This window comes from Erithacus rubecula, assembly GCF_903797595.1.
Source record: "Erithacus rubecula genome assembly, chromosome: 17".
NCBI lineage: Eukaryota > Metazoa > Chordata > Aves > Passeriformes > Muscicapidae > Erithacus > Erithacus rubecula.
In genome coordinates, this window is record NC_136669.1 from 841,151 (window position 1) to 857,924 (window position 16,774).

Consider the following 16,774-nt stretch of genomic DNA (forward strand, 5'->3'; position numbering starts at 1 on the left):
ACTCTTCATCCACATTCAGAAATTTCATTGTATTCAAGCAAGGGAGGCTGTGGTGTGTTCTCCTTGAGAAATGAGATGTACTTTTAAAACAGACATTTTAAATACACTTCTGAACTGATCCTACTTAATATACCTTATGTCTATATGTCTATGGCACAATAATAAATTATTATTTGAAATATACGGTCAGGTATTTAGATATTTTTATTTCTGTTTATTTGATGGTCATCTGCAGCCTCATACTTGGGCAGAAAAATTAACAATATATTTTTTTTCCTAGGTTCTCTGCTGAAATGTTTAGGTATAGGTATATAACAGATATATATATATATATATATATATATATATTTATATATGTTGCAGCCTTGCACTGGAAACCCAAACCCACAGAGCAGAGCACATTACATGAAATAATTGGGAGATGGAGCTTTGTGAAAATGCCATTGGAAGCAATGTGCAATTGGCTGGTTGCCTTCTGTTTGCTTCTAACTTCTCCAATTGTTTAAATTCCACCTTTGTAACAACAGTGCCATTCACTTGACAATTTGTCTTTTCATTCCTGATAATGTGCGTGTTGGATACAAAAACAGCCATTGTACTTGTGATCATCAAACTTCAGTTGAATTCCAGACAAAGAATTTGGCAGATCTCCAGATAAAATATTACTGAGCAGCTCAGGCAGGCATTAGCACTTGTTGCTTACACACTTTGTGCTTTGAAATATCTATTGCTCCTGAAGTGTTCAAAAATAACAAGCTATTGTTATTTGTTATTGTTATTGTGCTTCCAGTGAAAACCTGGCCAGTGACTGAATTGATGGAGAAATTCTCACCTGTCTCATCCCAGGCTGTGGTCAGAGGAGAGAGCTCTGCTCACATAAATCAGTTTGTGGTTCCAGTCAAGCACCTGTCTGTGGCTTTAGTGGGATGAGTTGTGTATTTAAGTTAATTTAAGTTACTGAGTTGTGTATTTAAGTTAATTTAAGTTACTGAGTTGTGTGTTTAAGTTACTCAAGTGTTGGAGAGGATGGAATTCTGGTGCTTGGAATTTCAGTCCTTTGCTTTTTTGAGACACCCTTGGTTGCTCTGGCTTTGAATTGTGTCAAATGTAATTCCTGATTTATTATCTCCATTTGTTGCAGTTAATGAAATTATAACTATATTAATTTTGAACAAATAGAGTGCAGCAAAACTCTCTGGGTTAAGTTTAGCAAAGCTGTGCTGGGTACAGCAATCCTGACCATGAGCCCAGACTGCAGAAACAGTCCTAGAACTTCACTACTTGTTTTCCAAAAGCTCTGAAATATACAGATTTCTTAATCATTCTGAATGCAATTAGCTCTAAAAAATAAATGTACCTGATTTCTGATCATAAATCCATACTTAAATTACGGGATATTCCAAAGCTGCACATTGGAAGGGTTAGAGAGCTGTTTCTTTATCTTTAAGCCACATGCAAACTGTCTTTTTGATAAGCTCAATATGGCTTATCTCCCAATAGGAGTATACATTGTTTTTCCCTTTAAATGTATTCTAGGATTCAGATTACTTTCAGCTGTTCCCTTTCTCCCCTTCTCAGTCTCCAACTTTGTTTTTAGCATGCAGAGAAAATGGTTTGCTTCAAAATATGTATCTTTTCATAGCATAAATTCAAGGAGTGGATGGGAAAAGATGTATGTGCTTGGCTGGGCTAATGAGAAAATGACTCAGTCTGTGTGTCTAACATCTCATATCACACAAAGTGCTTGACAAAGAAAAATGGATTTTGCTTTAAATACTCAGAGCTGCCACAATTACTGATCATATTTTGTAGATTACAATGGGTTTAAAGCAGCAATAAACCACGAGCCTCAATGTCTGCTCTGTCAGAAATATAAATACCAAATAAATGTAATTATACCCATTATAAGTACCAAATGCAGCTCAGTAACAAATCCTTGATTTGCATTACACAGAAGGTATTTTGGTGACATTAACAACCTCAGTTGAAGGAGGAGAGCAGAAATGCAGAATTATAACCCCACATTACAGACCAGCACTGCCTTTTTTATGGGCATTCCATTTTAATGGGGTCACCATGAAGAGCAGGTTCCCATAAGATATTCTGGTTGCTCATGGTTCCTCTTGTTCCCCCCTCTCAGGAGAGGATGTGTCAGGTGAATTGAGTTCTCCTCTCTGTGGTCAGAAAATGGGGAGGTCAGGGAAAGACTGGAGGAGAATTTAGGATGGTGCTTGACTGAGAATTGGATTTTAACAACACTCAGCATCCAGCTCTCCATTTTCTCCACTGATGGGTCAAAAGCAACATAAAACAGATCCAGAGAGAGATGTCAGAGACCTGAGCTGGGCAGAGGGGCTGCAGAGCTCCTGGAAGGAAAATATCCAGCAATCAGAAAACTGCATTTTTCATACCTTCAACATCTGCTTGCAGCTGTTCCTTGCCCATCCCACGCTCAGCAGATCTGTGCAGAGAGCAGGATGTGACAGGCAGGGGACAAGGACCTGCCTGGGCTGTTCTGGGCACTCTGCACCTTGTGAATGAAATGTTATTGCACTCCTGGCTGCTGGGAGCTGCTGTACAAACAGCTGCACCTCTTTAAATACCATTTACTGAAATTAATCAGGTATAGCTGCTGCTTAAATCTTCTGACTGTAATCCCATGTCACAGGAGCACCATATTCAATCTGGCACAAGCTGCTCACAGCAGAGGCCCAGACCTAAATTAGCATCTAATCTAAATTAGCTTTAACCACTTGAAAGTCTGGCTCATCCAGGCTGGGTTAAAGTCCTTAGGGGTGAACTCTGAGCTTGCTGTGCTCTGCTTGTGCTGCAAACATCTCCATAGGGTTAAACCTGGTTCTTTGGTGCTGGTCATTGTCACTGAATGCCACAGTTCTGATGCAGCTTAGAGAGGCAGAAGTAGCAGGATTCCAGAAAACCAGGGTGAGAGTTGAAATTTCATCTGTCTTCATGTGTGCTTTCACCAGAATGAGCCCAGGCTCACTGATGACATCTGTTCAACTGCTGTAATTGGTGAATGGTTAGATTAATAATAAGGTGATAATTTCCATTTAGAAATGGGTGGTTCTGCTGTTACAACATAAAATATATAGGAGACATTTTGTTTGGAGAGCATTTTCTCCTTTACTGGTGGTTAAAGTCATATAGTGTAACAACTTAGACTTTGTGCACTAATGCTTAGATAAAAATACCAATTTTAGGAGCAAAAGAAATCAGTCAAATCAACCCCAGATCCATTTATAATTTCAGCAGGCCATCATTAGAAGAAGTGGGGCCAGAACAAATAAACCCATCATAAATAGAAGTATTCCTCTGAGTGAAATAATTGTAGTGAAGCCAAAAGGTCTACTTTTATAAGTAGTGATTACTTGTATAGTTATGGCTTTATGCTTCAGCTTGCAAAATTTTACATTGCTTATTACTTATAAAGAACATTTTACTGCTGAAAAAGTTGTTGGGCTGGTGATACTTAGCTCAAAATATGACTTGAAGTAGGGTATGTTGATAATTTAAATATCTATTCAGCTGTGAATCCTTGAGATGTCTCAGTGCATGAGCCACTGGCATTTTGCCATTTTTCATGGTCAATGGGCTGGTTTGCAAGGCCAGAGCCCTGCATCCCTTCCAGCACATGGAAATGTGTGTGTGCCCTGGGTTTGGAAATGAGCCTCAGCAGATGGACAAATGTTATCACTAGGCAACTGCACGGAGACAAAATAATCCTCCTACAAAACTGTCTGTGGAGCTTCATGCAATCAGGAGATTGTTTGTGTCTGGAAACATACAAAAAAAAAAAAAAAGCAAACCAATTTTTGGTTTGTTTGTTGTCCTGTAACAGTGATATTTTGGTGGTCTGTGTCCCTGCTTGGTGGCTGGTGACAGTGATGATTATGAGAAGGTGATTTCCACCCACCCTTACCTGGGGGGTAATCTCCCAAACCTTCCTGAACTGATGATATCCTTGTTCCCACAGGTCCTGGAGGGGCTGGCAGGAGTTTGTACTCAGGGTGGTGATTCCTCTCCTCCTGACCTGTGTGTGCTCTTGGCCCATGGCAGAGCTGCAGTTTCTCCTGATTCTGCTGGGGGTGAAGTGTTCAGAGAAACAGACACCAAATGTAGCAAGTGGCAGAAGGAAAATTTGGGGTTTTTGTCCAGGCTGCTCGTTGCTGCTCTGTTTTATAATGCAGTCACATCAGAGATCCTCCCCCTGCACTCTGCTGCTGCCTGGCATTGTGCAGCACAGCAAGGGCTGATCACTGCCCTGATGGCTCTGCTGCCTAGATGAGACTCACAGGGGCTGGAAAAAAGGGAATGCAATGATTTTCATCACACAGGTTAGTAATATCAGCCCAAGAAGAGTGGGGTTTAATAAGGTGCCATCAGGAGCTGGACTGTGCACCCAGACAGTCCCACAGATTTTTTTGTATCAGGTGTGAGCCTGGAGCAAGATAAAACTCCACCAGAGCCTGAGTGGGGCACAAAAACTCACATTGCCCAGGAGCTGGAGCCCTTCCCTGATTTATTTGTCCTTGATGGCACAAAAACTGCTCAGAGGCTTGCAGAGGAGAGGGATGTTACCATTATCTCTGAGCTCCCTATCACCATCACTGCTGCCATAGAAATGAGACTTTCACTTCTATGATGTTTATTTAAATCTCTTTTCACAGATACTATGTGTGAACGAGGTATTAAACATTATGATTTAAATTTGATAATATATATGTGTAAATAGACAAAGGAGAGGTCCTGATTTAAACCTGCTTTGATGAGGTCCTTAATCCACCTGATCACAGTAAAAGTGTGGTAGTGTTGTGAACCAGGCCCAAAGAATCAAGGTGGGAACAGAGAAAAAGAGAATTCTCTTGAAAAAGAGAATTTTCAAACCTCTGATAAGGAAAAAGGTAGTACTGCCTATAAATGCTCAGCAATTTGATGTTTAATTCTGCTTTTCTTTTATATACTCCTGTCTTATCACCCATCCAAGGGCTAAATGCTTTTAAGGAATTGTGATCTTTTATGTCCAACAACTATTTATATATTCATATGTTCATCTACTGCTGATTCTCACAGGTGTTATGAGCTCTAGGTCACAAAACTCAACTCCCAGAAATTTCAGCATGAATTGTGATTAATTTTGAATGATTTAACTCTTCAAAAACTGCTCAGGTGTGGTTTGTGGCTGATTGCAGTTCTCAGTCTTTACCCATGACTAAAATGCTTTTTTCTTGCTCCATTCCCAAGTGTTGTAGAAAACAATTGATTACTATCAGTTTTCTATCCTTTGCATTCAAGTGTAGATTTCTTAAGAATTCCTGATAAATTAGAATTGCTTTTTCTGAACATTTAGAAATTGATATTAATCTCAGGAAAATTTAGAAGTTGCCATGATCACTAGACATTGGAAGTTTTCCATCTCCTTTATCATACCTGCTCCTTGCCTGTCCCTGTGGCTCTGCTGGATTGTTAATCCCTTGGGAATATCTGGTGCCTGTTCCCTAAAATCCCTAAAATCATTGCTCCTGCATATTCTGCCATAGCAGCCTCTTCTTCTCTTCTTGGCTCTTTTTTTGTCCAATAATTTGAAAGCTAAATCTCTCTCTAGTGTGTTTAGAAGGGCAGCACTTTTTTAAACAGGTTGTCATTTGAACTAAAACTGTTCTCTTTTGTGCATGGCATTTCTGCACTTTTCTGGTTCCTCTAATGAGTCTCATTACAGATACTTTCATTTGCTGGATGTGACCTTATTCTCCATTTAAATGTTCTTCTTTCTGAAGGCAGAAATGTCCAAAGCCATCCTTAGTGCCTGCAAAAAATCCCTTATTTTTCTTTGTAAGTTTTTCAAAATCTCCCTCAAATTATTTTACCTGATAGAGATGTGCTCATGTCAAGATGCATTTAGAATTCACTCACCTAATTGAAAGAAATTGATGAAAAAAATGCGGGTTTTAAAAATGTTTTTATTTTTTTCCTTTTAGTTTTTGAGGCAGTGAATGACAGGTTTGGCTCTCATAACTTGTGGAGCTGGGCTTGCAGAGATTGCAGATATATTGGAAAACTTCTTTCATAACTGAGAAAGCAAAAATACCAGGTAATAGTCACTGATGTCTTTGTTTCATACATCTGATTTAAGAGCAAAAACTCATAGCAACAGTAGGAGAGACTTTTAATACACTGTAGGCAGGGTGAATATGTTATGTCAAAGGGATGACAAAGCTGTGCCAGCAGCAAAGTGCAAAATATGACATTTTTATTACTGCAGCACTGTGCACAGCATTACTGAATTTGGTAAATATGAGAAGTTTGGAAGAGAATTAGCTGGGATGAACTTTGGTTGGATTAAAGGACTTGAGGATATTTGTGCTTTTTCCATCTCAGAGTGGAAAGGGTTTCTGCAAAAGGGAGGCTGCAAGAGGAAATGCAGGAGTGATGGTGTAAGGGCCAGGGTAATTCTGCAGTTTTAACAATTGTACTTAGTTTCACATATGAAAATCTGCTCTCATGCTCTCTCTAAGACTGCAAATTGCAGAAGTAGCTCCTATAATGAAGCTGTTATTGGAGAAGTGCCATCTCCCTCAGTGCTCCAGAATGATCAGGCACTGGAAGGATGCAGCTGGGTCACTGAAATTAAATCCCCCCGTGCATGTGAGGGTGACAGCTTGCACAGACAGAAACTGCATCTCTCTGATCTGAATCCACTCCTCCCTGCCTCTCTGGGCTCTGGCCACTCAGATTATTTGGCAGCTGTTTGCCATAGTCATAAATTTGGAAATAATTCAGCAGGCTCTAGTAGGAAGCCAAGGTTTCTGACAATTGCCTGAGGCTCTGCAATCCTCTGGTGCCACAAATCATCCTGACCTTGTGGTGCCAGACAGGAGCAGTGCCCAGCCAGGACATGGGACCAGCTCTGCCAGAGCTCCCTCCTCCCACTGCCACCCAACTGGCTGGGGAACTGGGACTGCCATCAATTACAGAGATTAAATCTGCTGCTGAGACAGAAATTTTAAAAAATCATGAAAAGCAAGATGGAAAGAAAAAAAGAATCCAGGAAAAACAAACAAACAAAAAAAAGCATTTGTAAAAAGAGTTCTTGTTCAATAAATTCAAATCTGTCTCTGAATAATAGAAAAGCAGATTTTGAAAAGTCATGCTGGTGTGCAGGATGGCTGTGTAATTCTGGGACAGGTAATCATGATTAGGAGATGATTTGGAGCTCGTGGCTGCTGGTAAATCCTGATTTAAGGTTCTTTTCTGTGGCTTTGTTTGGGGCTGATGAGTGTTTTCACAACACCTGTTGCAAAATAATGGTGTTTCCATGATAGCTACTGTTCTAACTTGCTTTTTAAAGTCACATTTGAATGGGCATGTCTGCTTGTGTCTGTTCCTGAACCAACTGAGCTCTCAGGGATAAGTACCCATTGCAATTATGAGCATTTAAATGTTTTCTAAGTGTAAAATATTTACATATTCTGAAAGCATGAGGAATTGGTGTTTCCTTGATTTGACTTTCCTTGTCTGAAATGTTTCAACTCTAGTTTACACCCATTATTGTGGATTTATTTTTTTTTTCAGTATTTTTATGCAAATGCTAGAAACAATAAGACTTAAAGCCCAGAAAGGCAGGAACAGGATCAGTTTCCCTTGATGATAAATGCCTGCACTCCAGAGCCCGTGTTCTGCTGCTGAGCTGAGCCCACCTGCTTGTGTTAGCAAGGATGCCAGCATTGCTGACTCACAGTCTAACACATATTAATGAGCCTTTCTTCACAACTAAAATTGCAATTTTAATGAGATTTGTGTTTCTCAGGCCTTCAGCACTTTCCACAACCATCCTGAGCTTGAAAAGCTTTCAAGAGAATGTTAATATCAACATTATCAAGTAAAAAAAAAAAAAAAAAAAAAAGTTTTGTGGCACTGAGGATGCTGATAGGCAGATGAGTATTCTTCAGCTCAATTTTGGTATTTTCAAATGTGGGTTTAAAGGAATTATGACTCCTGCCATGATCACACCTGTCCATGTGGTAACACAGCTCCACAAGAGTGGATTCAGCTCACCAGGGTCCTGTCAGACCCACCACCCACACAACCCCCTGATGAGCCCCTGCTCTCCCCTGGGATCAGAACCTGGGCTCAGGTTTTTATTGAAGAAAAGGAACAAACCACCTCCTGAAAATGAGCAGAGGTGGATGTTCAGTGGTGTCTTGCAGGAATGTGGATCCTAATCTTCACATGTTGTTATTGAATGTAAATGAACAGTCTCTCTCTGAAATCCAGTGTAGAGCTCTGTGTTGGGCAATACATTTCTGGGTGATATAATAAACCTCCAGAGATTTGAGGCTTAGTTATTTTCTAAATTTTGAGTGGAAAGCTAAATGCTTGCTAGTCTGCTTGTATTTCAGGTAAAAGTCATTTTTTCACCTCCCACTCCTGTTTCCCAGGATTAATCTCTGTCTCTTATTGAATCCTGACTTATTTTCAAAGCTGTTCTGCTAGAAAACCAATATTTTTCTCACTATTTGCATTTGTAAAAACAATAAAGATCCTGAGATGCAGGTTAGCTAAATTTCTGAGCACATCAAAGGTATGGAATTGCAAAATTCACACAAAAACTTTATTACTAAAATTTCAATAAACTTGGTAGAAGGTACTTGTGCTCAAAATTACACTTGGCCACATATTGGGTTTGTTATATCAAAATTTAATTCAGATTGATCAAAGCCTTTGTAATTTCTTAGATAAAGTTGGTTTCAGCTGCAGGTTTACAAGAAAGCCTTTATTCAAAGCACTTTCAGGCATTGTTACTGCATTTTTTACAGCTGTTTGCTATAGCCCCTGTGCTTGGGTGCTTGATTGCTCCTGGAGTGAATATTGACTTTCTGCTGAGACAGACATGGCAAGCTGATGTGTTTTGTTTAATGTTTAAAAGCTGCTCAGGCAGCCTGAGGTTCACATCCACCTTGGGACAGGAGGGAGAGAACAGAAAAGCAAGATGGAAAGAAAAAAAGAATCCAGAAAAAAAAAAAAAAAAGCATTTGTAAAAAGAGTTCTTGTTCAATAAATTCAAATCTGTCTCTGAATAATAGAAAAGCAGATTTTGAAAATCTTCTAAATTGTTCCCTGAACTGAGGTCAAGGAAGAAAATAATGCCATTCACAGTAGAACAGGGATCAATAAGAAACCCAAATAGGGTGGTGTTTTTCAGACCCTCTTAGTTTAGAAACCTGAGTTTTTCTGTATAAATAAGAGAGAGATGTGCTTCCCACAGGCCATTCTGTCAGAGAGAAATGCCTGAAGTGATGCAGCTTCTCTAAATTACAGTGTTTTGTTTGATTCTGCACCTTAGCAAGGCAGCACACCCTTGAAAACTCGTGACACTTTGCTGTTAGTATCACATCCAAAAACATAATTTTTTTCCAGATGTGTTTTTTTCCCCCAGATGTGGTTAGAGCCCTCAGCAGCAGAAATTGCAGCAGCCAGCACAGTTGTATCCCCCTTGGTCTGATGGATAAAGTCCCTTAGTCCCAGTTAACCTGTGAGTGCAAAGGTGATTGTGATCAAGGTTTAGAAATGGGAAAATCATCTGGCTCATGTCAGTCACTGTGTTTTGAGAGTGTTTCTTTGGGCTCCTCCTGCCCTGGATTCAGCTCTTCCTGGAATTTGGAATTCTTCCCTTTCTTCCATTGAACACTGACCCAGGCTGTCCTTTCTTAATCCCAGGTGGGTTTGAGCCCCACGTTGGGCGCCAACTGCAGTAAACTGTAACTCTTCCTATCTCTCTCTAAGAAGGAGCCAGGCACTGCAGAGGACAAACAAAGGCTCAAAAGAGGCTCCTTGCTTTTCTTAATGTTCATAGTTTATTTTATGGTGGTCCCAGGGCAAAAGAGGAGGAGGATCTCAGATAATGGTCTTTTCTAGGAAAAGGTCAGGGAGGGGAATTTGGCTCTCTGCCAATAGGATAGGGACAGGAGGGAAGGGTTAAGGCATTCCTTATACCTCTGGTATTGGGCTACAACAGTCCTTCCACCATTTCTCCCCTTCTAAGAGATCCTTCCCTCTGTTCAGCCTTTCCCTGCATTTCATCTTCCCAGGGTGTCACTGTGAGCCACCTATTTGAAAATTTTCCATGCTGCCACTTCCACACAAGCCCTTCACAGTGTCAAATGCTTCAAAATATTTCTGCTGGGAAGAAATGTGGGACACTTGGCATCAAACCACTAAGCTTCCATAAAGCAGTGATGTTTCTTCGTGCCTCAATCTGTTTTTAATATTTTAATTGAAAGTTATTTGGAATTTAAAATATGTACTCATGTTTCAGCTTCATCCTGTTTTACAGAGTACCCACCAAACTATGATATCTGCCATGCCTGGAGGTCTCTCACTTGTTAAAAATTAAGAAGAACTTGCAAGTGTTTGAAAGCAAAAAATGAGTTGCTCAGTTTTTATATCTCCCTCCTCCAACTGGCCTAGCTTTAATTTCAGGTTATTAAAATTCAGTCATAGTAACACTAAATATGGTTAATTCCATGGGAATTTAGATTAAGTATTTAGAGATATGCAGACCAATTTAGATTAAATAATACTGCCATGTGCTAATAAATTTTTGTCTTCCAGGATTCTACACACAAAAGATATTGCATTAGAAAATTGAGGCAGTTGCTAGGGTTTCAAGCATATAAATTTGGAAGTATTCTAACTTTGATAGATGTCAAAAAATGAGCCTGAAATGCTTCTCTGTGTTCTATTCTCATCAAATTAATTCCATTTGAAAAGCTGCATCTGTAGAGTTTCATTAGCATTACTTCCAAACCCAGTTACCACCCTGCACTCCTGAGTGATGGAGTTATTGAATTCCTCACTGGATGAGGTTATCTGGAGCCCTGGGGATAAAATTCTGAGACAGTTTATTGCTCTGATAGAATTTGTGTGGATTTCTTACTATCACAAGACTGTTTCTGTGTTATTTATATGTATGTTTATGGCACCTCACATAAATTTATAAATCAGAACAGGATAGTACAGGTCATGTATGAAGGGATTTCAGCAGTCTACAGCTCTATGGTCCTTCTGTATAATTTTAGCAAATTGACTAATAAAATATTAAATTAGTTGTTTGGTGTTTCCATGATCTTCAAGGTGACTGAAACTTGGATACAGACTGCATTTTGCATAAACTTTCCTCTTCTTCATCACCTTAGACCGACTCTCCAATGTGTTAATTCTTCTCATTTATGATTTTTGATATAATAAAAACAGCTTACATAGCAGATAGAGACTTAATTGTACATTAAACTGCTTCTTTGCTGAGCTGAGAGAACTCACTATAGGGCAAATTTGAATTAAAGTAGTGCTGGCCATGCTCAGAATTCATTAGCTGTTTAAAAATCTTAATACTGTTAGCTAAACTGATGTGGCTCTGAATGCTGATAAGGCTGGAAGCACAAATGCTGCACATGCAGCAGTGCTGGGCTGTAGCAAGAATGGTTTAACCTGAGCTCTGTCTTTTGAATGTGCCTGATTTCAGTGGATTAATGCCTGCAAAGAGAAATGAAGATTTCCCATCAGTACAGAAAAATAAAGAGTTTTTTCTCATGGCAGATGTTGTGTGCTGCTCTGCAGCTGCCTTTGGAGTGCCCATAACCTGACACAGCCTCTCCCAGTAGCTGGAATTTGCTGGGAGCAATGCCCTGTGCCTGCTGGAAAACCACAGCAGCCCTTTAACACCTCCCAGAGCCAAACTTCTCTTCTGCTTCACTACTGCCATACATTACAGAGTGCTGAGCTCCATTTAGAAGCAGTAAAACAGTTTAATAACTTTTAAGTTGCTTTTTTTTTTTTTCTTAGCTAGACACATGGGCACCATCTAGTACCCCACAGCACCTTTCTTGATCTCTATTGCACTGCATGAGAGAGGCCAAGCTGTCACCAAAGGCACCTGGGCTGCTCCAGGGAGATGATGAATCAATAAGTTAAATTCAGTTGATGTGGTGTATTATTCTGAATGACTGAACTTGGCCATATGCTGCAGTGCAAGTGAACCTTTTATCTTTGTTTTCCTGGGTCTTAGGCTATAAAACTCCAGGCTCCATCCTTTTCTCAGGCTTACTGTGCATTTCTGATACCATTGAGCTCTAATATCTTGCTGTATGTCACTGTCATCTGGGCTGCAAGACTAATGCAAGGATTCCTCTTGGCTGTGTTGCCCATATATCCTTTGCACAAGGCAAAAATATTTACCAGACTAGAGAGAGAAGCAGCAGTGGCTGAGTAATGTGTGTGCAAAATGATCTATGAGTGCAGACCTCGATTGACTGGAAATGAAATACTGTGATAAAAATCCCATTTTTGAAATGTGTGCTGGTGCCAACGAATGCATTGCCTGCTCTGGGTTTTTATAGAAGTTGTACAGCTTAAGCATTATTTTTCATATACTAACTGGAAAATTTAGGAAGTGTACTAGTGGGTTTGGAAAAACAGTTATTGTAAGACTTGCCAAATTACCCAGACTTCAATGTATGCACTTTACAGTATTCTGTTTCTTGTGCCATTCTGGATTAGAAAAGATTTTAAACAAGGAAGGTGTCAAAGGATGGCAGATTTGAGGGAATGAAAGAAAATTAAAAAGTAAAACATTTACCTCAAGCTCATGATGTTTAATAAAAGATCTAGTTTTGAGACTCTTGCTCTTTAAGCTGGCAACAAAACAGCTCATGGTAAAAAATGGTGTTTAGCTCTTAGGTGTGCTTGTTGTTGTGCTGATGGATGTGTACAGTCTAAAAAGCATCACACCAGACTTGGAGACTGATACCCTCCCTTCACTTGGACTAAGAACAGGAGACTCTAAATGTTCTCTAAAAGCAATTTGAAGTACCCAAAGACCAGAGCAGGTACAAACAGAGGCATGGTATCAATTTGATTTCCATTTTCCCCTTGGGCTTTCATTTAATTCCTGCCAGAAGTTTGGTATTGCTTTAGGAATGATACATTATGAGGAAAAACTCATATCTATTTAATTTTCCTTAATTTTCCTTTAATTTTCCAGGTATGGCCTGCCCAGGAATGGCAGCTCTGCTCCCAAAAATGGGAGATTCACTGGCAGTGACCTTCCAGCCCTCAGATATCCCATAGATGTGCTCTCCTGAGGTGCTGTAATTTAACTGCAGGTGTCAGGATGTGTTCTGCTCCTGCCCATTGTCAGGTCAGAGAATCACCACAGCTCCCACATTTTGCTCTCAAAGGTTGTGCTTGCCCTGGCAGAGCCTGGCCCTTTCCAGAACAGTGGGAATCAAATCTTATCAGTAATTGTGACCAACAGGGCTACATGGGACACAGCTTGATATCCTATTGCAGATTAGAACTGCTGGGAAAACCTCTGAAGTGAAACAAGGAAGAAAAAAAAAATCTTTAAGGCTGAAGTCTTTTAGAATTCAGTCTGTAAATAGAGACTCTTCTGGGTAATGTGTTGTGGATTTCTGAAGGAATCATATGAGGACTTCACTGAAAAATCACTGAATTATGTTTTTTTGTTTGTTTGTTTTTCTTAAGAAGTGCATTATTAACAACAGAACATTTCTCCTGCCTTGAAAATCATGTTTTAAAGGCATTTCTTAATTATTGAGAATCTAGTTCATGACTCCTGAAGATCTGTTTGAACATCAGGGAAGCTAGGTACAAGTATAAACTGCTTCTGGTGCTTAGCTTGTAAAATCCTGCTGAAATGGATAAACTGGAGCATTCACAACCAGGGAAAGGTTTTAAATTCCACTTCCCTATGTTCATTTGTGAAATGAGTATTGGTTTTCCTAGAGTACAGTGAATATATTCAGTAGAGTTTTGAGGTTCTCTGCCATATGAACAGGTATCTCCAGAATGGAGAGAAAGGAGGTTCTCCTGTCTGCTCTGGATTTGGCTTTAGTTTGATTTGTTTGTTTATATGGCCCCAAACCAGAGTGTGAGATGAGGTTCTGCCACCAAGGTTATGCACATTAAACTCGACAGCAGGCAGCAGGAAAGGTTGATGGCAATGGTGTCCACTGCCAGTGTTCTTGCATTGCTGTGTTAAAATGCACTTGCTTCCTCACAGCCACTTCTATCTCAATAAAAACGTGCTGCTTTTCAAGCTGTAGAGGAGTTCTCCTGGCAGCTGGGTGCTGCTGTGATGCAGAGCTGCTCACTCACCCTGGAGCAGCCCCAGCCAGCCTGGCTCTCCCCTGGCTGCTGTAGCAGCTCCGAGCCAGAAGCAGGAGCTGTAAACTTTAAAATACGGCTTTTCAGCCAGAAAACCTTTTCTTGCAGCACTGAAAGCTTTTCCTGCATTTCAAGTGAGTGGGAGATTGTTTCCCCAGTCATAAGTTTGACTCTAAACACTACAGCAACCAAAATTAGGCCATGCATCATGCTGATGGTAGCTCTCAAAGAGTTCAGTAGAGGATCCCTTCAGACCACACAAAGCAAGGTTTTGGTCCCAGCCACTGAGAATAACCATCATGAATGTGCAGAGGATGAGAGGGACTGGGGAGGAGGAGCAGGGGTAGGGCAGGAGCTGCTGGCTGAGTTTCATCTGGTGATTTGTGTGCTTGGCTTTCTGCCCTCCCCTTGGCTTTTATCAGAGCTGCATTTGCTGCCTCATTGCCCCTCCTGAGGGAATTACAGCATGGCTGGGCTTGGGAGGGATCCTGAAAGATCCTGGAAGATCCTGGGAGCAAGGTGTAAATGTGAGAATGTCTGTGTGTGTGTTTTGGGCTCTCAGCCTGCTGGCTCCAGGGACTTGGGGACCTGCAGGGTGATGGGAGTGCAGCCCACAGCTCCAAGGAGAAATAAAATTCTTGCCAAAGCACTGAGGATGTGTGAATACTTGATAAGGGATCCCTGGAAATATTTCTTTACATAAATATCTGATAGGCAAGTCTGCAGATAGATATGAAGTTAAAATCCCAGCTTTGCTGGGAACACTGAATATTGATGTTTATTGTCAGCATGTGCATCACATCATCTCAATTTAAATACTGAGACACCTGACAAGGCATTACTCACCATGTATAACCTGCCAGAGCACGTCACTGCAAATCATTCATACTGTTGAAACATCTTTAATTAATGGTTAAGGTTAAAAAAACAAAAACAAAAAACAACAGATTTTTTTTCCTGCATGAGGAACAAAGTGATGTTTTATTAGTGTGTTTACCTAGTGAAGTTCCCTGACTAGTTTTATGTGTTTCTGTCCACATTTAAAGTTTTATAGTGTCTTCAAAGGTAGAGTTTTTTAGAATTTTCATAATTTGATTAAAAATTAGTGAAATTGTTGTTCTTAAATCCTTGGGAAAAATCTTTGGGAAAAGTCAATGAAATGCTCATAGATTTTAAGGACTAGTGCAGCCTGGCAAGGGGAATCTTTAAGTATTTTAGATTACAATGCCACTTACCCTAGATTAATAACCCTAGATTAATAACCTTAGATTTTTGGTCCACAGACAACTTTTCTGTTAAGGAGTTTAATTTTATATTAAATATCTGTGCAATATCTCTTGGTCCTGTTTACAAGCAGGCTGTTGGCTGCTGATGTGTTTCCAATAGCACAGGAGGGCAGGGGCAGAGCTGCTGTTATTTACTTGATTTTAATACAAATTCTCTTCCTTCCCCAGCTCAGAATTTTGTGCATATGAAGCTGAAGTCAATTTGCTATAAAAGGTTATCATACACTGGCTAATCTCTCCAGCATGTATAATTAGAATTTGGAAGGAATCTTGTGAAAGCACTAACAATCCTAGAGAAGATAATTAAAGCTGAAATATGAACATAGTAACATCCCCAGGAGGGGGTAAAAAAATCCATCACATTATTGCATTAAAATAAAGATTTTGAACCTTGACTCAGATGCCCTTTGTGCTCTCAATTGCTCAACCTCCATCTGAATCTGATTTTTAAAAAATTAACTAGTAGGAGATTCTCCTAGGTAACAACTAGTCAGTTGTGATTATTGTTGTTTTAGTTTTTTTTAAAAATGGAGAAACTTCTAATTTCCACTTGAGATGCAGGAACTGGGAGGCCAAAGTGTGATCTCCTTTTTTTTTTTTTTTGTGAACTCCTCATCACCTGCACATCCCCTGGCCCCTGTGGACATCCCCAGAAACAGCCAAATGTTACTTGCAGATCCTTCAGGGATCTGCAGCTAATCATTTTGCTTTGTCTCATTAGCCCAGCTGCAATGGAGCAGAGCTAATGCACTCACATCCCAGTTTAGGTACCAAGCAGCTTTAGCTGCTTATCTGCCATGGAAAGAACCACATTCACTTCTGAGATGAAAATTAAATGTGGAAATAATTCCCTTTTCCTTTTTGGAATATTACTGTGCTATTAAATAGGCTTAAGACCATTAAAGAGTAATGACATGAAGTTGCATGCATCATTATTTTAAAGGAGATTGAATGAAAATATACTGTCTATCAGTTCCAGCCCTTGCCTAATCCTCAGTTTAATAGAGATTTGTAAGGGCCATGATGCACAGCCATTTAGTAATGAAGTTTTCAGTTTCTAAAGCAGAAGGTTTAGTACCCACACTATGAATGAAGTAAGCACAAAAGACATCAAAGATCTTGTTTTCTCACTCTCAGTAACTTTAAAGTTTTTCTATTAGTGTGGTCGTATCTACAGAAATGAAATGCAAAATAACAGTAGAATATCAGACTCTTTGCTCTCAGTTAGGTAATGCAGCAGCTGATTTCTGCAGTTCCCTGTTCTCCTGAGCTGCTTTGGCCCCACT